The 21673-nt window shown below is 32.1% G+C and overlaps 1 pseudogene; it reads right to left on the bottom strand.

Annotated features, from left to right (window-relative positions):
• LOC125834993 (putative F-box protein At1g49610) overlaps positions 1-21319 on the bottom strand; it is a 29616-nt pseudogene extending 8297 nt beyond the window's left edge.
• Positions 21320-21673: the final 354 nt, after the last annotated feature.

The raw sequence follows: 21673 nt of genomic DNA, 5'->3' as shown, positions 1-21673 counted from the left end.
CTCAACACGAGAGAGGAAAAGAGAGTTACATGCGAGTGAATATCACCGGGATATTATCATCTGTCTTAACTCGTCTAAATGTTGTAAAATATGTTGTTTTTTAATTATTTCTGTTCAATTATGTGTAGTTTTGTTCCTCTTTTGTAAGATTTTTAAATAGTAATATGTTTATTAGGGTTTGGGGTTTAACTTTTTATAGGATTTCTATGTTATTTTTTCACTAAAAATTTTCATTGCTTGCTAAATAAAAATTGTTTTCTTTAAGTGTTAGGATTTGCTATCAACTGCTACTTTTCTAAGTTTATTTCCCAAGATAGAATTTCTATTTCTTGCTAAATCTGACAATTATGTGTTAATATATGTGTTATCCCTCTTTGATTATGTGTATTTTTGTTCTTCTTGTAAGAATTGCAGTATTTATGTGATAATTAAAATTTGGGGGGATGGCTTTTTAAAGGGGTTTTAAGGAATTTTCTTTTGTTGATAAATCTTGAAATCAATTGTTAAAATACCTTATATTTAGTTGTTTTATTTATGTGTTAGGTTTGGTGTTAACTATTTTAGATTTTTCTGAGTTTATTCGTAGAAATTAGAATTTTCATTTCTTGCTAAATCTAAAAATTATGTGTTAATACATATGTTATTAATTGCATATTGTATTGCGTTGTTTATATATATATATATATATATATATATATATATTTATTTATTTAATTTTTTTTTCCCATATGTGACTGATTTTATGGGTTTTTGAGTCCTAATAAATTTATATTTTAGGGTATAAGGATAGAATTTTACGTAGGCAATTTAGGACACGGATGAACTGATTGAGAGTACTCGATTAATATTTTTATCGCGACGTAGATTTCATTTCTTGATTCCTTATTTAAAAGCTGAAATGTATTTCCTCTGAATATTTTTCAAAATGTGATCCAAATTTTATATTCTTGTGGCTTAAAAAAAGTAGAAATGAGAGACCTGTAAGTGAATCGACTCATCAAGTTTTCATTTTATTCTTTTATAAAGTCAATAGAGTATATTATAAATTTATTTTTATTTGATTTCCTCTGTTAAATAAACTTAACAAATATATCTTAATTCTAGGATCTTTCACAAATGTGTGATCTCACATTTAATTACCACTATGATTAATTTTCTTTTATTTTTTGACTAGTAAAATTATCCGCGCCTCGCTCGGGAGTTCAATATGAAGGAATTTATAAAATAATACTTAAAACCTTCAGTTATTAAAACTAAAACATTATATAATCTTACACACAAGATTACGTAGTAATGAACATTAATAATGTAAAGAAAAATGATAGTTACAACATGTTTTCATTTATCCTTCAGTCAATTATCTTTAATTTGATTTTATAATTTATCCTTTTGCTTCCATGAAGTGTTACTATTTGATATTTTTGGGGAATCAAATGTACATCAACCTGAGATATTAATTTTTCTAATAAATAAATAATCATTGGTGAAGGGATAAATAAATTTTAAAGGGCTGAAAAAAGTGAACAAATATTCTAATTCTAATTTGTAGAAAGTTCAGCCCTACCTTTTGTTTGTACATATATCATTTTAAATTTTTTCATTTAAATATATCATATGTAATTATTAAAATGGAAAACTAAAGGGATTCCACTAACTTCTTCTCCGTCGTATGTGTATACGGTATTTAACAGTCCGTAGTTGTAACATGTTCTCACTAAATTAGCGTTAATTTTTGGTCGTGCAATTAACTTATTATATCCTTGTAACTTTTGTGTCAAATAATCTTGGTTTGGTTCTTTTGTAGTTGATATAGGGTTGCGGTTTAAATAAGTTTGGATTTTGTGTATATTTTCGATATAGGTTCGTGTGATGTAGTTATATGTCTTTTTCTCATTTTGGTTTTGCAAACTATTTGCGTATGTAGATGTTTGTGGTTCTATGGACATATGTCTAGGTGTCCTTTGGGTAAATGGTTTTGCAAATAGCTTGTTTAAGTTCGCATTTTTATGTTGTTTATCGCTAACTTGTTTACTTGTACCTGCATCTGTATTTAAACAAACATTATGGGTTTTAAGGAGTTTCCCATCGTCTCCTTTTAGCTCTGGCTTTTTTCCGTCTTCCGATTGACGTAGCTCCACATTTTTATAGTCATGTTGCTGACTAGCTTTAGACTTCAGATTATCTTCATTTGTCTTTAGCTTTTGTATCTCGTTGTCCATACTATCCACTTTTGTACAAAGTGTAGTAATATCTTTGAGTATCTTTTCGATTGTATCTTCTTCCTCAGTCTCAGTCTGAGTAGCTTTGTCGTGATAGGTAATCTGCAATAACATTCTTATCAGTTTTTATTACTTCAATTGTAAATGTAAAATTTAATATATTTAATACCAATCTCCTTATTTCTTTTGTTGTTACCGAATCTTGTATTTTTCTTGTTAGCCACCATTTTACTTGTGTATTATCTGTTCTTATAATAAATTCGTTATATACAATATATGGTTCAAATGATAATAAACACTTATACACTGAATATAGTTCTTTTCTATTTATTTCCCATTTTATTTCTGTATTATTAAATGTTCCTGAATAATACTTACAATGATGTTCTATCGTATTGCCATTATATCGGTATTTTAATATTCCTCCATAACTTTTTTCACTCGCATATGATTTTACTATATAAGTAAATTTTTTGTTTTCATCCGAAAAATATAGTTTAGGTAAGTTTTTACATAATAATTTTACCTTTTGTATTTGTATTTGGTCTTTTTTATCAAATTGATATTCTATATCTTTCTTTAATTTTTGTTGTAATGGTTTTAAATTCTCTGCTAATTTTGGTATGTATTCTCTTACTTGATTTACTAGTCGTAAGAATGATTGTAATTTCTTTTTTGTGTCTAGTTGTTCATTTGAGTTAATTATTTTTTGTACTATATGTGTTTGCATTTTTATTCCGTTTTTATCAATTTGTATTTCTAAGAATTCTATTTGATTTTTCATTATATCTGCTTTCGTTTTACTTAAACTTATACCTGAATATTCTATGATGTGTATAAATTTTTCTAATAATCTTATATGTTCATCTTGTGTTTTGAAATATAATAATATATCATCTATGTACACTACACAATTTTCTATTTGTTTAAAGTAATTGTCCATAAAGTGTTGATATCTACCTGGTGTGTTTTTATATCCAAATGGTAATACATTCCATTCATATAATCCTTGTGGTACAGTGAATGCTGTTAGTTTTTTAGATTCTTCTTCTAGTTTTAAGTGATAAAATCCTGATTTACAATCAAATTTGCTAAAATAATTATATCTTTGTATTTGTCTTATCTTTAGTATTTTATTTGGTATCGGATAATTATATGTTTTAGTTTTTGCATTTAAATTTCTATAATCAATAACCATTCTGTTTTTTCCTCTTTTTTGTTCACTATGTTTATTTACGATAAATGCCGGGCTTGTATGCTTACTGTTGCTTTCTTGTATATATCCTTTTTCTAGTAATTCATCTATATGTATCTTAAATTCGGTTAAATCATTAAAATTATACTTTAATGGTTTTTGGGTTATTATACTATTATTATCTTTGCAAGTATATATTTTCATATTTTTATCATACTAAAGTCCTTTTTATTATTACCCTCTTATTTTCATAATTTATTATTAACTGTTTGTCTTCTTGATTATATAGTTTTACTTGTTCTAGCCATTTTATTCCTAAAATGATATTTTCATTTCCTTGATATATTTTGAATTTTATCACTATTGGTACTCCTCCAATGATTATTTCCTTTTCTGTTGTTTCTTCGGTATACATTAATGCTTTTGGTAGTTCGGGGCATGATTGTTCAATAGTTATTATTTCATCTTCCGTCACTAATTCTCTTGTAATATAGTTTTCTTCTCGTCCTGTATCTATTAATATTAAATATTTTCGTTGTTCCATTATTTCCGTTATGTAGTAATGATGTGGTTTTATATCTTCTTCCATTGATTTTTGTGGGGTTTTATCTATTCTCCTTGATGTACTCATTTTTGATGATATTTGGGGTATCTCATTGTTTATTCTTTTCGATGTGCTTAGTCTTTCTTTTACTATTTCTAAATCTTCTTCTATATCAATTTCATTATAACTATAATCGTTTTTATCTATAACTATAACTATTCTTTCAAAGGGATCTTCTATTTTTATTTTATCTATTTTATTTTTTGCTGTCATTTTATGTTTTGTTGTTAGAACATATAAATTTTTACATCTAGCTGTAAATATTTTACTTCCTGGGGCTAGTTCTATCCCTGACATTCGCCAGTATAATACTAGTGATTTATCTATATTTCTGTCATTTATTGCTACTGAGTAGTTAGCACTTATTATAAACTTAAATTTTTGGTATATGAGGTTACCTCTTACTGCACTTATTATACTTTTTTCTATGGGTTGTATAATTCTATCATCCGCTAAGTATATTTATATGGGTGTATCTATTCCTTCTCTAAAACATGCTTTTATTAATATTTCTATTCCTCCTAAATGTACATATTTAATTGGATTTTTAGCCTTAATATCTTGTATTTCTTTATTTATTATTCGTTTATTTATTATTGGTATTTTGGCCTTTTCTTTAGTGTATTTACAATCTATGATATGTTCTCTTTGACTTACTACATAATATTCTTCTTTTTGTCATTTAAACCAGTTTCTTATTGTTAGTATTTCGAATATTTTTTCTACACTTAGGTCTAATTCTTTTCCTTTTATTTGTTCAAATATACTATTATCGAATATTATTTTCTGTTCTAAAGATTCTTCGTCTTGATGTTCTTCTTTATTTATTATTTGTATGTCTGCTTCAGTCATTTGTTATATTATAGAATTCATTATCTGATTCTATTTCTATGTTACTATCTATTTCATTTTCTGATATTTCATATATGCTATCTTCACTTTCTAATTCATAATCTATGTACTCTATTTGTGTATAGTTTTCATCCTCTATTATTATTTCTGATATTTAATTTTTCTTTGGATTTTTAGGTAATTTACAATCTCTAACTATATGTCCTAATTTTCCACAATTATAACAAGTACATTCCGTTAGTTTTCTTTTTGGTCTATATGGTCTTTTGGTTTTGTAGTTTTTTACATAGTACCTTCTTCTTGGTTTTTTATATTTATATTTTGATCTATATTTTTTATTATATTTCTTTCTATTTTTATAATACCTATCCGTACAACCAAATTGAGGTGCTATTTTATTTTTGCAACATGCTAAGTTTTTTATTAATATTTTTTCCATTTTTATTTCTTCTTTATGTTTTTCACATAGTTCCATAAACCATCGTTGCAAGAATTTCATTCTAGCTCCTAAGGTGTCTGTTAATTCAGCTTCATTCCAACTTTTTATTATTTTTGAATTAAAAGGTTCTGGTAATTTTGTAAAATATAATTTTCTTATTTCTTTACTTTCTTCTGTGCTATATGTTCCTTTATAATAGTATTCTCTAAATGCACATGTATATTCATCTATGTAACACATATTACATATTGCTAATTTTGTCATTAGATTCCGATTTATGATTTATTATTTATTTTGTTCTTCTACCTCTGTTGTCATACTACTAAATTCATTTCTTATAGCTATTTCGTATTTATATAATATTTTCATAGTTGTAGTGGCTATTCCACCATCAAATTTTTTATTATTTCTTAAAGTTGTTAAGCTTTCACTTGTTAAATTTTGTAGCCATAATTTTACTGTTCCTATAATTGTTCTTTCTATGTATCCTGGTGCCTCTGCTATTCCTATCTTGTTATCTATTAATTGTTTTGATATGTATCCTATCCATAATTGGATTGTTTTATTTATATCTGCTACACAGTCTAAATCTAAAAAATCATATTGTCCAGTTATTGGTTTAGGCGTCCATTTTCTACTTAATCTTTTATCCCATGTAGTTTTTTCTTTATCATATTGTTCATAATTTTCATTATAATATTTTGGATTAAAATTTTTTGGGTTTTTTACTCCTGATGTGCTAGGTTTTTCATCCATGTCTACGTCTTCTGTATTTACTTCTAAATTCTTTGTATTATCTATGTTTGCTAAAAGTTTCGTATATGTTTCGCTTGTTTCCGAATGTTGTTCTAGATCATCGTCGTTTATTTCATCAACTCTTACTTTGGGTAGATTATCATTTTCTTCTTTTTCTTCTATTTCATCTTCTAGTTGCAATTTTTCTTTAAATTTAATTATCTCATTTGTTAATTTCGTTTTTTGTTCTTTTTCTTTTTGTTTTATTTCATACATTTCTTTTAATATTGCTAGCTCTTTTTCTAGCTCTATTATTTTTGTATTTTTTACTTCTTCTAATTGTTGTACTTTTTTGCTTGTTGTTTTATTTTTTCAATTTCCGTTTTTCTATCTATTTCTTCATTTTCTTTTGTTATTTTTATCATAGCAGTTAAACTATCTTCTAGTTTTATCGTTTCTTTCTCTAACATTAAACTTCTATTGTCACCTATTTTCTTATATCTTCTTCCTAGATTAGAAAATATTATCTTTATTTTTAATCCGTCATAATTTTCATATGTTTTTTCATCTATTGCGTATTCTTCTTTATTCATTTATAAATTATGTTGTAGTTTATATTCTAAGTTATTTATTTGTATTTCTAGATATAAAATAGTCTTTCTTTGTGCTATTATAGATTTATGACAAATTCCTGCGAATATATTATTGTTAAATCTATTTTGCCTATGTTCTAATTCTTGTCGTTTTGCTATGTACTCAAAAGCAACAATTAATATCATAAGCATAAATTAATGACTATAAAAAAACATATCAGGATCAGTAACAATAGAATGGAACAAAAAGGAAAAAATCGAGCCCACTGAATGTACAGTGTCCCCTTAAGGAAATTATTTCCCTCTAGTACTCGAGGTTTAAAAGAATAGATCCTCTCAGGATGGAACGATTCTATTCACCAATGTATTGATACAAAAAACAATGGTGCCAGTGAGCCGCTCAACATGAGCAAAGTACACAAATATTTAATTGTGCAGAAGAAAAAGAAGAATAAGAAGGAGTTCAGAATTTTCGTTGTTTTAAAATTTAAAATGAGAGGAAATCCTCTATTTATAGACAACAAAGGGTAGTGTGAACAAATGCTTATTATTTCTTATCGTAAAAGTGACAACTCTTTGGAAAAGTTACAACCTTTCAAAAAGGTCACAACCTTTCATAAAAATCACATTTTTTTATAAAAGTCGCAACTCTTCCTAAAAGTCACAACTCTTCATAAAAGTCACAATTTTTCATAAAAGTCAAAACTTTTAGTACAAGTCACAACTTTTCATGAAAGAGGAAGACTAGTTTTGGAAATAAATAAATTAAAATGGAATCTTGGTTTGTGGTGGTGCCACGTAGTTGGAAATATATAAATTAAAAGAGAATCCTATTTTGTGGTGGCGCCACGTAGGTGAGCCTAGCGTTCTCTTATATATATAAATATATAATATGAGAAGAGAAAGAAGTGTAAATAAAGATATACTCCCTCGTTTCAATTTGTATTATTGCATTAGTTGCTTGTACACGTGACAACCAGGTTTTGGGGATATTTTAAAATGACTAAGTTTTTTCCACACTTATTGTCACGACCCAAGCCTATACCCTGGATGTGGCCGACACTCGAGAACCATATTTGCTGGTCCCACGCAAATCCTCATCACGGCTGACTACAAGCGGAAGACTAACTCAAACATACATAAGCATTAAATTGAAAAAACATTTAAAAATAGTTTACTGAATCTCAAAACTGAACTGGATATACTAAGTATGAAACATAAGTTTTAAGTAAAATATCTAAAACTGAAAGACTCTCCAAAACTATCTATCTCTGAAGCCTCTACTGTATACAAGGATGAGTGTCAGGACAAGACCCGCGAATCCTCAAGAAAACTACTAGTAACAACTCATAAAAACTGGAGTCCTCCATAAGCAAGGAGGTCTTACTCAAAAGCTGACTAAATGATCTCAAGGAATTTTGATGAGTATCCTAAGAAGTTGTATATACATCATTAAAAGATGTAGGTCGAATGACATCAGTACAATGAATGTACGAGTATGTGATATAGATGAATAACAAAGAACTGAATGAAAGGACTACACTAGATATAGATATTGTCATGACCCAGGAGTACCCCCTAGACGTAACACGACATACTTGACCCCGAAGGGGTTTCATACGAGCCTCTAGCATCATCATAACATAAGACATATAAATAATGCGGAAAATTTAAAACTTTTACAATTGAAGTCCAACTTCATTATTCATAAAGGAAAATCATAGGAATCTAGACTTTGTCTCATTTACCGTCTAAAACATAGGAATACAACGTTTGAGACTTAGTCCTTTACATCAATAAAAGTCTCAATATAAGAAGTACAATAGGAACTAAGAAATGACTAATCCGTCCTCAAACTTGAGGACTCACCACAACTTGGAGAAAAGCAATCCAAGTCTTCTTCAAGAAAGAGAGTGTACATCACCTAGCCGGAACCTACACTTATAAAAATGTAGGAGAAAGGGGTTAGCACATAAAGTACTAAGTATGGAACATGCATAAAATCCTTGAAATATGATAAAAATGACATTTTATTTGAAAAGTATGCATTTGTGAAGTTTAGAAACCAACATGCATCTTCAATGTCAAATACAAGCCAAAAATCACATTTATGTTCATTACCTAGTAAAGCCATTACCTTAGCAACCCCTAAAGAACACTTGTGCAATGTATGGTTGGCATCCCATAATACCAACCATACTAAGTACTCCTTTGAAGCTACCTTAGTCATACATATCATATTTAGACCTCATCATAATCAATAGTTATATGTAAGGAACTAGTCATGTACATTACTTGAACATAAGGAAAGTCATTCATATCAACTATCCATTCAAGATACATACATACATTCATATCTCATTGTATCATAAGGGAACCATCCCATAACATCCTACTAAGTCTACTTGTGCAATGTAAAAGTGAAGTCACATACCCCCACTCTTACTAAGTAAACTCACCAAGAAGTCATAGTTTAGTTCATGTCTCATTCATTATCTTATCATACAGGGAATAATAGCCATAACCGACATAGACCATGTGAGCTACATGGAATCCAGTGTTGTATAACCCCACACCGAAAGAAGGTGTCCTACTTGCTTAAGGTAGAACTAACATGTTTAGCCTTTAGATGGATCCACTAGCTAAAGTCCTATGTTGGCACATAGTTATGGGATAGGGAGATTGCTTCTAGAAACCCGACCTATTGCATTGGCGGAGGAGCTTCCATCTCATGAGTTCACTTAGATGACCCAACCTATTGTATTGGCGGAAGGGCCTTTACCTCATTGTCTATATCCACTCGGTGCTAAGAATTATTTCCCAAATTATACATAATTAGTCTTGAATTGCATTTACATGTGTGAAGGAATGCTTTACCATTCATTCAATAAAATTCATCAAAATAGCTCATAGATTCATTAAAGGTGAGAGTGTACTTTCAACCTTAGAATCAACATTAGTATGTGAGTAGAACTTTCACATTACATCATAGTGTTTACATGAGAATGGACTTTCAATTAACACAATAACATCATCATCATCCTAGACTATTCATACATCATCAAGTGTAAGGGTAAGGGAAGGAAAACCTTTCAACAATACCATACTTTACACCTTAGCCATAGGAGATTTATTTTCGAAGTGAATTAATAGTTTATACACATCTTGCATCCATATGTACAAACCCTAGCAATTTACCCTTTTTCAAGGTCATGAATCATGTCTCACAATTACACCTAAAGATACTACAATAGGTATGAATAAACCAAGATTCAATAACTAAATCACATAGTAATAATTCATAGTAATCATCTTGCATCAATACACCCATCACAATATATGAAATTGGGGTCATGGGGGTGTTCATGGGTTCAAGGAGAATTTTACAATGAAAATCACCATTTAACATCAAATCATTCATAATATAATGCAATTAACATAATAAAATCATTTTAGAAAGAACCCATGGCTAGAATTAAAACCCTAGTTTTTGAACAAGTTACAGATTTCGAAATCAAGAGATGAAGGGCATCAAGGAGAAAGGTGTTCCATGAATCAAGATCCCCATACCTTAATTGATGTTTTCCCAAGAAATGTGAGTGAAAATCTTAGAGCTTGAACCCTAATCTTGACCTTTTTCTTTGTCCTTCAATGGAGTTTAGAGAGAAAATATTTTTGGGAGGGAAGTTGGTTGAGTTTTGAGTTTTTGAGTTATGAGAGTTAAAAGGGTAGTTATTAGTCCTAAAAGCCTTAAATATATATTATAATACTATAAAAATCGTCCCCTAACTCTAATTAATTAATTAGGAAATTACCAACTTAACCTTCTTAATGGCTGAAAATGGTGAACTCCAAGTGTGACCTACAACTGCCCCACCTACGGACTGTAGGTGGGGTGACGCCACGTCCTGCACACTCCTTTTTTGCATCAGAGAGGGGGAAGATCAAGGCAAGGGTGAGGAGACTAAGTCTCAACCCACGACACCCACCTACTGTCCGTAGGTTGGGTGACGCCACGTACTGTATAGTCGTGGTTTGGGCCCGAGAGAGGAAATTGGGGGACCAACGTGGGTAAACTAAGTCTCGAAACATGCCTTCTAACCACGGAGCGTGGTTCCACCCACGGCTCATGGGTGCCCAAACGTGGTTCAAGCTATTTTTTGACAGTTTTTGGACCTTCCTTGGGTCCTCCTCAAGGATCCTTGAGGGATCCTAGAGGGTCGTTCCTTGATGTTTAGGCACTAAAACCCTAGTATTACATTAAAGAAGTTATTTTAGGACTCTAACCTTTCGTTTTTACTTCATTAGGCTACTAGATTACATGTTAGCCTCTAGCTTATGTCATTAGATTTCTGGGGTGTTACAGATATAAACTCAACTGAATGTAAAGAAATAAAGAAGAAAAAACATTAAAACTTTACAAGAGTATTTACTCATCTCTGAACTCAACATATTAAGTAATATAATAAATATACACTTTTTAACTTTATTTGAGAGATTCGGTAATCGACAACTATCACTATGAACTATGTGATGATACATCGTCTCATCCACGCTATCAGAACTGTCGTATACCTTGCTGGGGTATAGAACACCTCAACTAAGTGGCTCCACTAAGCTCTTCCCGAAGGCACTTAGGATTCATCTAAAAAATATGATCATGTAACGATGTTGACATACATGGTTTATGAGGAATGTGAGTTGGCTTAACCCATTCCTATATCAGTGCTCAATACTACTCCAAATAATATATACTCCTTCTCAATGTTTTAAAACATACTCTTCCTCTTATTTGAGATAATTCCTCAAACTATCCTCTTAAAAGAGGTAGCTGCTCTTGAAATATGTTTGAACTTATAACTCATTTAGAAATCAAAGTTTCTCTTTTATCAATGTAAAAACTAATACCTTTGGGAATACTTAGTTCTCTTATACTCTTACTCAATTCATACTTGAAAATTCTATCTCAAAATATATCAAAATCATATTGTGATTTGATCATTGATGACTCAGGAAGTCATATTGCATAAACATTGATGGTATATCTAGATGCCATACTACTTAAACATTGATGGCATACTCAACTCTTATACTAATCTTGTTTTAAAAACTCTTTCTCTAAACTCATTTTTACTTTCCCAAAAACACAGTTTAGAACTCAAGTGTTAGCTTTAAAAAGCTTCTCAAAAATTATAACTCCATTCATAGGGTTCATGCGGAATTATGGACATGAACGACTCAACTCAGGGGTCTTAATAGCAATATGGGAACTCAGTACTCAGAACACAAGAACTCAAGGACTCGAGAACTCAGAACTCAACAATACTACTCATCTCAAGAATATTCAATTCATATGGTTCATGTTGAAATATAGACATGTATGAATCAACTCAAGAATCTTAATGCATGATATATAGCAATTCAATAATTAGGAATATAATTTCAAAAGAATCAGGAACTCAAGAACTCAAAATCAACTCATCTCAAGAATACTCAAATCCAGGGATAGAATCCTAGATTATTGTTTTACTGATTTGAAAGTAGGTGTAGGGCGTGAGGACAAACTAGTCCAACACTATGATAGCCTTACATACCTAGAAGAATAAGGTTCTCGAAGAATCTTGAAGAAGAACTTGATTAGAAGTCTTGAAACCCTAGCTTGAAGTAGAACAATCAAGAAAACCTTTCTTAATATTCTTGAATTGGTTTCTTGAAATCTCTATGGACAAGAATTATAATTTCCATTAGTGATCCGTAATTGTATGGAGGAATTTGAGTTGGAAGAATGAAATTCTTAGAGAAGGACTTACCTTGAAGAAGAATCTTGAAAAAAATTGAAAGAATCTGGAAGGAAAGTCTTCTACTTTGATTTTTCCTTAGGGTTTGAGAGAGAAGAGAATAAGGGATTAAGAGATGAATATCTAATTGTTTTGGGCATTTAATTAGTCAAGAAATTCGTTTTTGGTTTTCTTAGAGGTAAAAAGACAAAAATGACCCTTTTAATGTTTTTCTGTCGGCTAATCTATCACTGCACTGTATCAGGTTACTATAATGGTCATAATTTTTTACTTAAAACTCAGATTGTTAAAAATTTGGTGGCGTTGGAATGAAGATTTAAATACCTTTAATTTGATAGGTTCTGGGCCATATAACTCTTTATATTCTAAGAGATATGGTCATTTGAAGTTGACCCAAGTAGAATCTTACATCAAAACTTAATCGGTAAGGAAACTTTCAACTCAACTTTGTGCTAGGAGATTCTAGTAACCTTCATTGATAACCAACATCATTCTCACAATAAAGAATTTACCTTTATACAAATGGGTAAATTTAAGAATCACTCGATACGACATTTCATGTAAATAAAGAATAGTTCGGGTCTTAACTTAGAAATTTTTGGGGTGTTAAACTTATATTATTATTAGTTTATTTTTGCACTTCTTTCGCATTGTTGGATTTTAGGCTGACTTGTCTTAATGAGATTAGATGGGTCTCATCACGTTCATTTTTGGGTCAAGACAAAATTTACTTTTTGAAAAATGGCAATCCTTTCCTTCTCGCTTCTTCCTTGAGGAGAGAATCTGGGAAGCAAGGGGGTGGAGCTATCCTTTCCCAAGGGGTGTAGTGACACCCCTTGGCCAGAAAATTACACTTTATATATAGGTCAAATTTTGATTTAATAATTTAATAAACATGTGCTAACACCTCCTAAAAAAAGTCCATGAAGGTTTAGTGCGGTGGTTAAGGTGTTGCAGAAGTTACTTAAGGTCAATCATTGACACTCTTTACTCATTGTCAACCATTGACACTCCTTGAAAATTCTGACTCCGCCACTTATTGAAATCAATTATTTCACTCACCACCCCTAGGTTATTCTTTCTTCTTTCTTAACCCTCCGCCTCTTCGGTTGAGGATTATTAGTGGTTCCATCAATGGTGTTTGAGGAAGAACTGGATGCCCTTCTTATTCAAGCGATCAAATAATCAATCTTCCACACACTACTTCATTCATGGAACGGAATTTTATTAGTTTAGCACGAGATACCAAAGTATTCTTAATTGTTTGCTAAAAAGTTCTATTGTTGTCACCTAGAGTCTCCACTCATATGCTCTTCTTCTACAAAGTGTAATCAGTCTGTACTTTCGGTATTTGGTTAGGAAAAATTACAACCAAATGTTCATTCATTAGATTTTCATGGTCATTATCGGTAGTTAATGAGATGAGTGGTCTCCTTATTAGGTTAGAAAAATCCTCCTCCCTTTGAGCTAGCTATTGGTGTGTGACTTAGGTCCAAAGCCTATAATTTTGCATTGTCTCAAAGCAGGGTTCATCTAATTTGGCCCAATGTCAGGCTTCCAAATTTAAATTATATATCCATGCAACAGTTGTCCAGCCCTAGGCGTGATGTGGGGTGTTAGAGAATGAAAAAGTCTCACATCGATGATTAATGAGATGGATTGTCTCTTTAGAAGTCTTGTTCAATCCTCCTCCCTTTGAGATATCTTTTGGGATATGAACTAACCCAAAAGCCTAATTTTTACATGCAGACATTATCTTGATTCTTAGTCTGAAAATGAGGAGTGTGATTGTGGATGGAGTTCTAGGTCCTCAAAATGATATCAGTCGTTGTCAATAAATGCTAGTCAGTTTTCTTTGACGATAGAGACCATTAGAGGGGAGAGATGATAATAGTAAAAATAATATTGCCAACGGTGGTGATAGATAAGTTTTCAATAGGTGACGTAGGGTTTAAACTCTCCACATATATAAGTAAAACAAATGTTGAGAAAGAGTAGAAAAAAGGATAGAAACTAGAAAAGAGAGAGCTTGATTTTTTCTAAAAATGGAAGTGTAATGAATGGAGAAGATGCAAAGTATATATGGGTTTCAAAAGGTTAGTGTAAATCGTTCCCTCGGTAGCCTGAGTTAAAAAATGGTCCACTCACTAATCGATGCATGCCTTGATCACTAATTACATGGAGGCGTATGTTACTTCGCTAATGTGAGAAGACCTTTCATCTCCTTTCCCTACAAGAAAGATAGCTTTTCCCACATTCCTGACAAAATTCAACGAATACCTAGAAAATGAGAGGACTATTTTGTGTTGGTCAAAATCAAAATTTGACAGTTGGGCGTATCAAAAGATGCCACATAGCAATTGAAGTCCAACTGAATTTAGTTAATTAAGAATGGTATGTGTGATAACAAATAGATCATGATCCTCTTATAAGGGATGATTAAATCCTAGTTGAATCCTACAAGGAAAGTAGTTCTTTACTTTAAACAATTTTCCTTTTCTTTTTTATAAGGAGTCTTCTGCAGTTCTTTTCCTTTTTTAGGAGTCTTTGCTTTTAATGTGCATTTACTTCTTACTCATTCTTTTATCTCAGTTCTGGTACAAGATTGTGAGCCCAGTTCACTTTACCATTACCCAAACTTTTACTTAGAGTATTATCAAATCATCAATTTCCTCCTTTTTAATAATTACAAAATATGTCTTTCATATGAGATACCTATTTCTTGCAATAGAGTCAACACAACCACAACAAATAAATACAATACTTTCCCCTTTTGACATATCAAAAAGAAGGTAAGAATACGAATAACAAGCAAGGAATCAAAGCAAACTCAGAGCCAAGAGTGGCAACACACACAAACCCCAACACAGCTGAAACTTGCAATCCAATGATATTAGTCATCCATATAATCAGACATACAGAGCAAGCATATATGAGACATATACACAATTAACCAAATAGCACATTGATTAAGCCCAAAGTGGGCACCAACAGAGTGTTTTGAACAAACAAAACACAACAAATATAGTTATTGTCTCTAAAAGAAGCAAAATGAGCTAAATGTAGAAGGATCTAAGGGAAGTGTTAGGATGAGGAACAGATGGGGACAGTAAGGGAGTGAGAAGTTGCAATAGTGTATCCACACAAGCGTTGTTTTCCTGCTGCTAATGGGGAACTAGTCATTCCGTTATGCAACTTTCCCTTGAGACTCAACTAGAGTAGTCCGTAGACACCCAATTTCAGTTTGAAGCACCCCATTTTGACTCCTTGCATCATTAAGATTAGCAAGTAACTGTGCAACAGAGCCATTAGCACGGAGATCAGGTTTAGAAGCACTATTGTCATCAGGCACGTAAGAGCATTCAGCAGAGGGTCAACCGATTAATCATATCTTTTTTTGTTAGCAGTCGTGTTTCCCTTTCAAAATCTTTATTCTTTTTTTTGTTGTTGTATGTATATTTTCATTAAAGGGCTAATGCCACACTACTTATATAGTGGCCATGGAGTTAACCATTTAACTTTTTTCTATTTTTGGTCAAGACTTTTTTGTTCATAGATAGAATATATATTAATTAATTAATTAATGGGATCTAGACATTCAAGATAATTTTTTCATTAATGGTAATTAGTTGATTATTTTTCCTAAATAGGTCGCTCTTGTCATGCTAAAATCATCATTGACGTAATAATTTACTTCCTACATATTTGAAACAGAAAAAGAAGGGTAAATAAAGATATACTTCCTCGTTTTAATTTGTCACACCTACTTTCCTTTTTAATCTATTTATAAATAATGATTATTTTCCTTTTTTGTAATCTTTTTACTTACATATGAATCCATAAAAGATGAGGAGAGATGTGACAAACTCATGACATGTGTTATTTAACGTCTCCGTATTGCATTCTTATTTTATAGGAGTAACAACTAATAGAACTTGGTTTCCATTCTGCAAATAATTTATGTTGATTTAGCTAAGTGACTATACATATAATTGATATCTTACCACATTGCATTAAAAAAGAACCATGATCAAGGTATCAAATTCTCTAATTAATCTTTATATATGTTGATAGATACTTTAGAAATTGAGTCCTCTGAGGAGAAATAAATTAAACAAAGGTAAAACTTAATTTTGAGAAATGCTAATCCTTTCCTTCCCACTTCTTCCTTATGGAGAGAAGGTTGAAAGAAGGAGCGGAGATATCCTTGTCCAAGGGGTGTTGACACCCTTTCGCCAGAACTATACATAGGTTAAATTTTAATTTAATATATATATATATATACACACACACACAAGTGTTGACTCCTCCTTACATAAGGCCATGAAGTTTTAGTGTGGTGGTTAATTAAGGTGTTGCAAAAGTTGCTTAAGGTCAGTCATTAACTGTCACGCTCGGAGCGTACAACTTGGGCGGGACTGGCACTCGAGAACCATTGCTGGCCCCAAGCGAACCCTTGGCCTGGCTTAAAACTTAGCGGAAGACTTAAATAACTTGAAACAGTCTCAAAAGATAAACTCATGAAATAAACTTAGAATGTCTTAAAATAAACATTCAACTAGCTAAAATGGAAACTCAAGTCTCAACATCAAACAACTGAAATATCAGACTAAAGAACTCATATCTAGCTGTCTATGAAGCCTCTAGATACTAAGAGGGATGTCGGGACAAGACCCCCGATCATCTTAACAATTGAAATAGCCAAAAGCAATAAAACAAAGCATAACCAAATGGATCTTTCAAAAAGTAAGGAGGCTCACCAACTGACTTTGATGCTCGACTTGATCAACGAGGCACTGGATGTTGATTCTAGTTACCTGTATTTGCATCATAAAATAATGTAGGCCAAAAGGCATCAGTACATTAAATGTACGAGCATGCGAGGGGAAAACTAAACATGACATAAGCTTGAACTGAATTCTGAAAGAAACACTTACCTCAGCTTTACTCAACTCATGGATACTGAACACAATGCAGAAATAAACAACAGTAAAGGTGTAGTTTATATAAAGCATTTAAATAGTAAATAGCAACTCAATGTATTTAAAGATATACAATAACAACTCAATGTATTTATATAAATACAATAACAACTCAATTTATATATAAAGTAATATAATTTTGTGGGAGTTTCTCTAATCGACAACCATCACTATGAGCTATGTGATGATACAACGTCTCGCCCACACTACTAGAACTGTCCTATACTTTGTCGGATTATAGAACCTCTCAACTAAGTGGATCCACTAGTCTATGCTAATAAGCATTAAGGAATCATCTAAAAAGTATGACCCTTTCTACCCCCGATGGCTACATGGTTTATGGAGACTTGAGTTATTATGAACTCGTCTCCATATCGGTGCTCAATACTGCTCCCAAAATACTCAGTTCATATGTTTAAAAACAAAACCTCTTTCTGTGGTTTGAGATAATTACTCAAAAACTAGCTCAAAGGCTCTCTTGGAAATCGGTATTTCCTCTCTTGTTTAAATGTGAAAACATTTACTCTTTAGAAATACTTAGTTTCCATATACTCTTTTTGAAGAAATGAACATCATTTGTTACTCTCACTTAACTCAAAACTCAAGTCTTAAAACAAGTTTAAAACATTTGCAAAAGACTTTTTGAAAAGACTCTAAGAACCCTCTAGACTTTGCTCTTAACTTTTCTTGAATTTGAATTTATGGATTGTGATTTGTGATAGGAAAGATCTGATGATGTTTATGAGTGATTTTAGATAGTAAAACTTGAGAAACGATCAAGAAATCACTGTCTAGAAGCAAGTCTGCAACGTGGAGATGCATTTAAATATTTGATCGCAAAATTTATTTTGAAACAAAGGAGTCCGTGTCCTCTCCGTGACGCGGAGGTGATTTTTGTGCACTGGGGGAGCAAGTCCGCGACACGAACCTACGTGCCGAAATTTGCCAGACTTTTTCCTTCTTCGTTTTCTCACCCTAATTTGCCTAAATTTGATTATTTTTCTCAATTAATCTTTAGTTTCATATACCTGGTACATGAACACAAGAATCTTATCAAACAAAACTCTAAAATCGACAGGATTCCATCAAGAACTCAACAATCCCATCAAATCTCAAGAACTAAAGCAAATTTCAAGAACATAATTCAAGAAACATCATACTTTCAACTTTATAGAATGAATTTCGCTGAAACAAACATGCTTGGCACGTGGGTGAATGATCCCAACTCTATGAAACTCTTACATACCTCTTTAGGGATCAACCCTTGGCAAAATGACTTCGATTCCGCAAGAGATCTCCAAGAACGCCTTGACCTTTCTCCTCTTTTCTCTTCTCTCAAAGCCCTAGCGTATTTCTTAATTGCGTAAACTGAACTAACTCATTTTAGACCCCAAATAACTTACTAAAAATGAAATAATTTAATTGGGTAATGAAAAGGCCATAATACCCTTCTAAAATCCGGTTTTGACTTTCTTTATGTAGACAGCCCAACTTCAAATAGGCATATCTCCCTCATACAAACTCGAAATTGAGCAAACTTGGTGGAATTAGAAAGATAATTCAAAGATATTTCCTACGGTATCTTGTAGCACACCTAACTCATCCTGAGCTAGGAGTTATGGTCGTTTGAAGTTGACCCAAAACTCATACTCAACATAACTTGCCAAATTTTAGATTTTCATTCTTTCCAAAAATGGGTCTTCCTAATTTTAGCTCTTTCAATTAATGGTGTGTTACATTAACACTCCTTACTGACTGTCAACCATTGACATTCCTTCCTGAAAATTCTGGCTCCGCCACTGGTGGAAAGTAATTATTTCACTCACCTGCCCTAGGTTGCTCTTTCTTCTTTCTTAACCTTCCGCCTCTTTGGTTGAGTATTGTTAGTGGTTCCATCAATGGCAGTGGAGGGAGAACTGGATATATGCCTTTCTTGTTCAAGCGATTAAAGAATCAATATTCCACCCACTGCTTCATTCATGGAAAGGAATTTTATTAGTTGAGTGCAAGTGACCAAAGTATTCTTAACATAAATACCTATTAAGGAAGAAGAATGAGTTCAAACTGTTTGATAAAATGTTCTATCGTTCTCACCTAGGGTCTCCACTCGGATACTCTTCTTCTCCAAAGTGTAATCAGTTCGTACTTTTTGTATATGGTCAAGACATATCACAACCAGATGATCATTCATCAGATTGTCATGGTCATTGTTAAAGAATGAAAAAAATTCACATCGGTAGTTAATGAGATCAGTGGTCTTATTGTAAGGTTAGGGAAATCCTATTCCCTTTGAGCTAGTTTTTAGTGTGTGACTTAGGTCCAAAGCCTATAATTTTGCATGTATCAGAGAAGGATCATTTCACTAGGCCCAATGTTAGGCTTCCAAATTTAAATTGTTCATGTACCAGTTGTCCAGTCCTAGGCATGAAGTGGGGTGTTAAAAAATGAAAAAGTCTCACATCGATGATTAATGAGATAGATGGTCTCTTTGAAGGCTTAATCAATCCTCCTCCTTGTAAGCTATTTGTTAGGGTATGAGTTAGTCTGAAAGACTAAATGTACATGCAGATATGATATTGATTCTTAGTCTGAAAATGAAGAGTGTGATGCGAATGAAGTTCTATGTCATCAAAATGATATCAGTTGTCGTCGATAGACACACTAGCCACACTTCTTTGATGATAGGGACCATTAGAGGAGAGGAGCTGCCAACAATAATATGATCGCCACCAGTGGTGATAGTTAAGTTTTCAATTGGTGAAGTAGGGTTTAAACTCTCCACATATAAGTAAAACAATTGTTGAGAAAGAGCAAGAAAAAAGACAAGTACTCAACAAGAAAAGAGAAAGCTCGAGTTGAAAATGAAAGTGTAATGAATGGTGAAGATGCAAAGTATATATGGGTTTCAAAAAGTTAATGTAAATCATTCCCTCGGTAGCTGGAGGTAAAAATTGGTCCACTCATTGATCACTACATGCCTTGATCATTAATTACGAGGAGGCGTATGTTACTTAATTAATGTGAGAAGACCTTTCATCTCCTTTCCCTACATATAAAAAAGATAGATTTTCCCACATTCCGGACATAATTCAACGAATACCTAGAAAATGGGAGGATTATTTTATGTTGGTCAAATATAGATTTGACAGTTGAACATATCAAAAGATGCCATGTAGCAATTGAAGTCCAACCGAATTTAGTTAATTAAGAATGAGGTGTCTCATAATGATAGATCATATCTTGACAATTGATATTATTCATTCAAGACCCCGAGCAATGATGTAAGCTAGTCTAGCTCCAGAAGGGTGAATTCAAAAGAATTTTAACAACTAGTCAAGGTAGACTTCTTTAATAACTGTTTCGAAAAAATTTGAGACTCGCTCCAATAGTTTTTCAATCCTATACTTAATGATTCATACGTGCAAATAATGATCGTTATGAGGGTCTTAAAACACGCAATGCATTATTAACATCATATGAAAGTGGACTAACATTCACAAGAAATGAAATTGGGGAAAAAGTGCTCCATGTTTTCTTACCATTATAGCATTCCGCATTTTAAGCTTCAATTTTTGACAAAACTCTTAAACAAATAGTATTAAGCAGTATTATTAACCAACCCAAGTCATTGCCATATAAATCATAAGTTTTATTTTTCTCCCTTCATTGGAGAACACGAGTTGCTTCTGCGAACCAAGCAACTTCATGTGCTCCACACTCTTGCATTTCGGCAACATCATGCTCTTCCCTTCAGATGCCCAAAACAACATCAATTCGTCTGAGAACTTGTAAACCAACCTCGAAGAAAATGTATTACCGGCGCTAGAGAGCTCAACTGAGAGCATCAACATGGCAACACCATCGTCAGTAGTACAACTGTCGTAAGAGGATATAATCTCCATTGAAGGAGATGGAAGAAACAAAGCCCTCTAGGTTTTTGTAGGTATGGAATGCGGTGTAAGAAAGAAAGTAGAGTGAAATGGCCATTTTTTTTAATTTAGATGTCGCAGAGGTTTTACCCACTGCAAATTTAATAAAATTAGCGAAGTGTATAGAAACCCCCTAAATTTGATACATTTTGCGGAGGTTGATTGTAACCCAAAAATTAAACCTCCACAAATCAGGTGCTTTTTTAGTGAAGTGGGTCCCACTGATTCCAAATTGAATTAGAATCAAATAAGAATAACAATCAATTATCTTCCAATTGAATTTTTGTTTATCGAATGGACAAAGAAGTCAATTATAACATATAAACA

Source organism: Solanum verrucosum, unplaced genomic scaffold (assembly GCF_900185275.1).
Source record: "Solanum verrucosum unplaced genomic scaffold, falcon-dt-bn FXZP01000058.1, whole genome shotgun sequence".
In the NCBI taxonomy this organism is placed as follows: Eukaryota; Viridiplantae; Streptophyta; class Magnoliopsida; order Solanales; family Solanaceae; genus Solanum; species Solanum verrucosum.
Note: the sequence above shows the minus strand (reverse complement) of the source record. Positions and strands in the feature narration are given on the sequence as shown.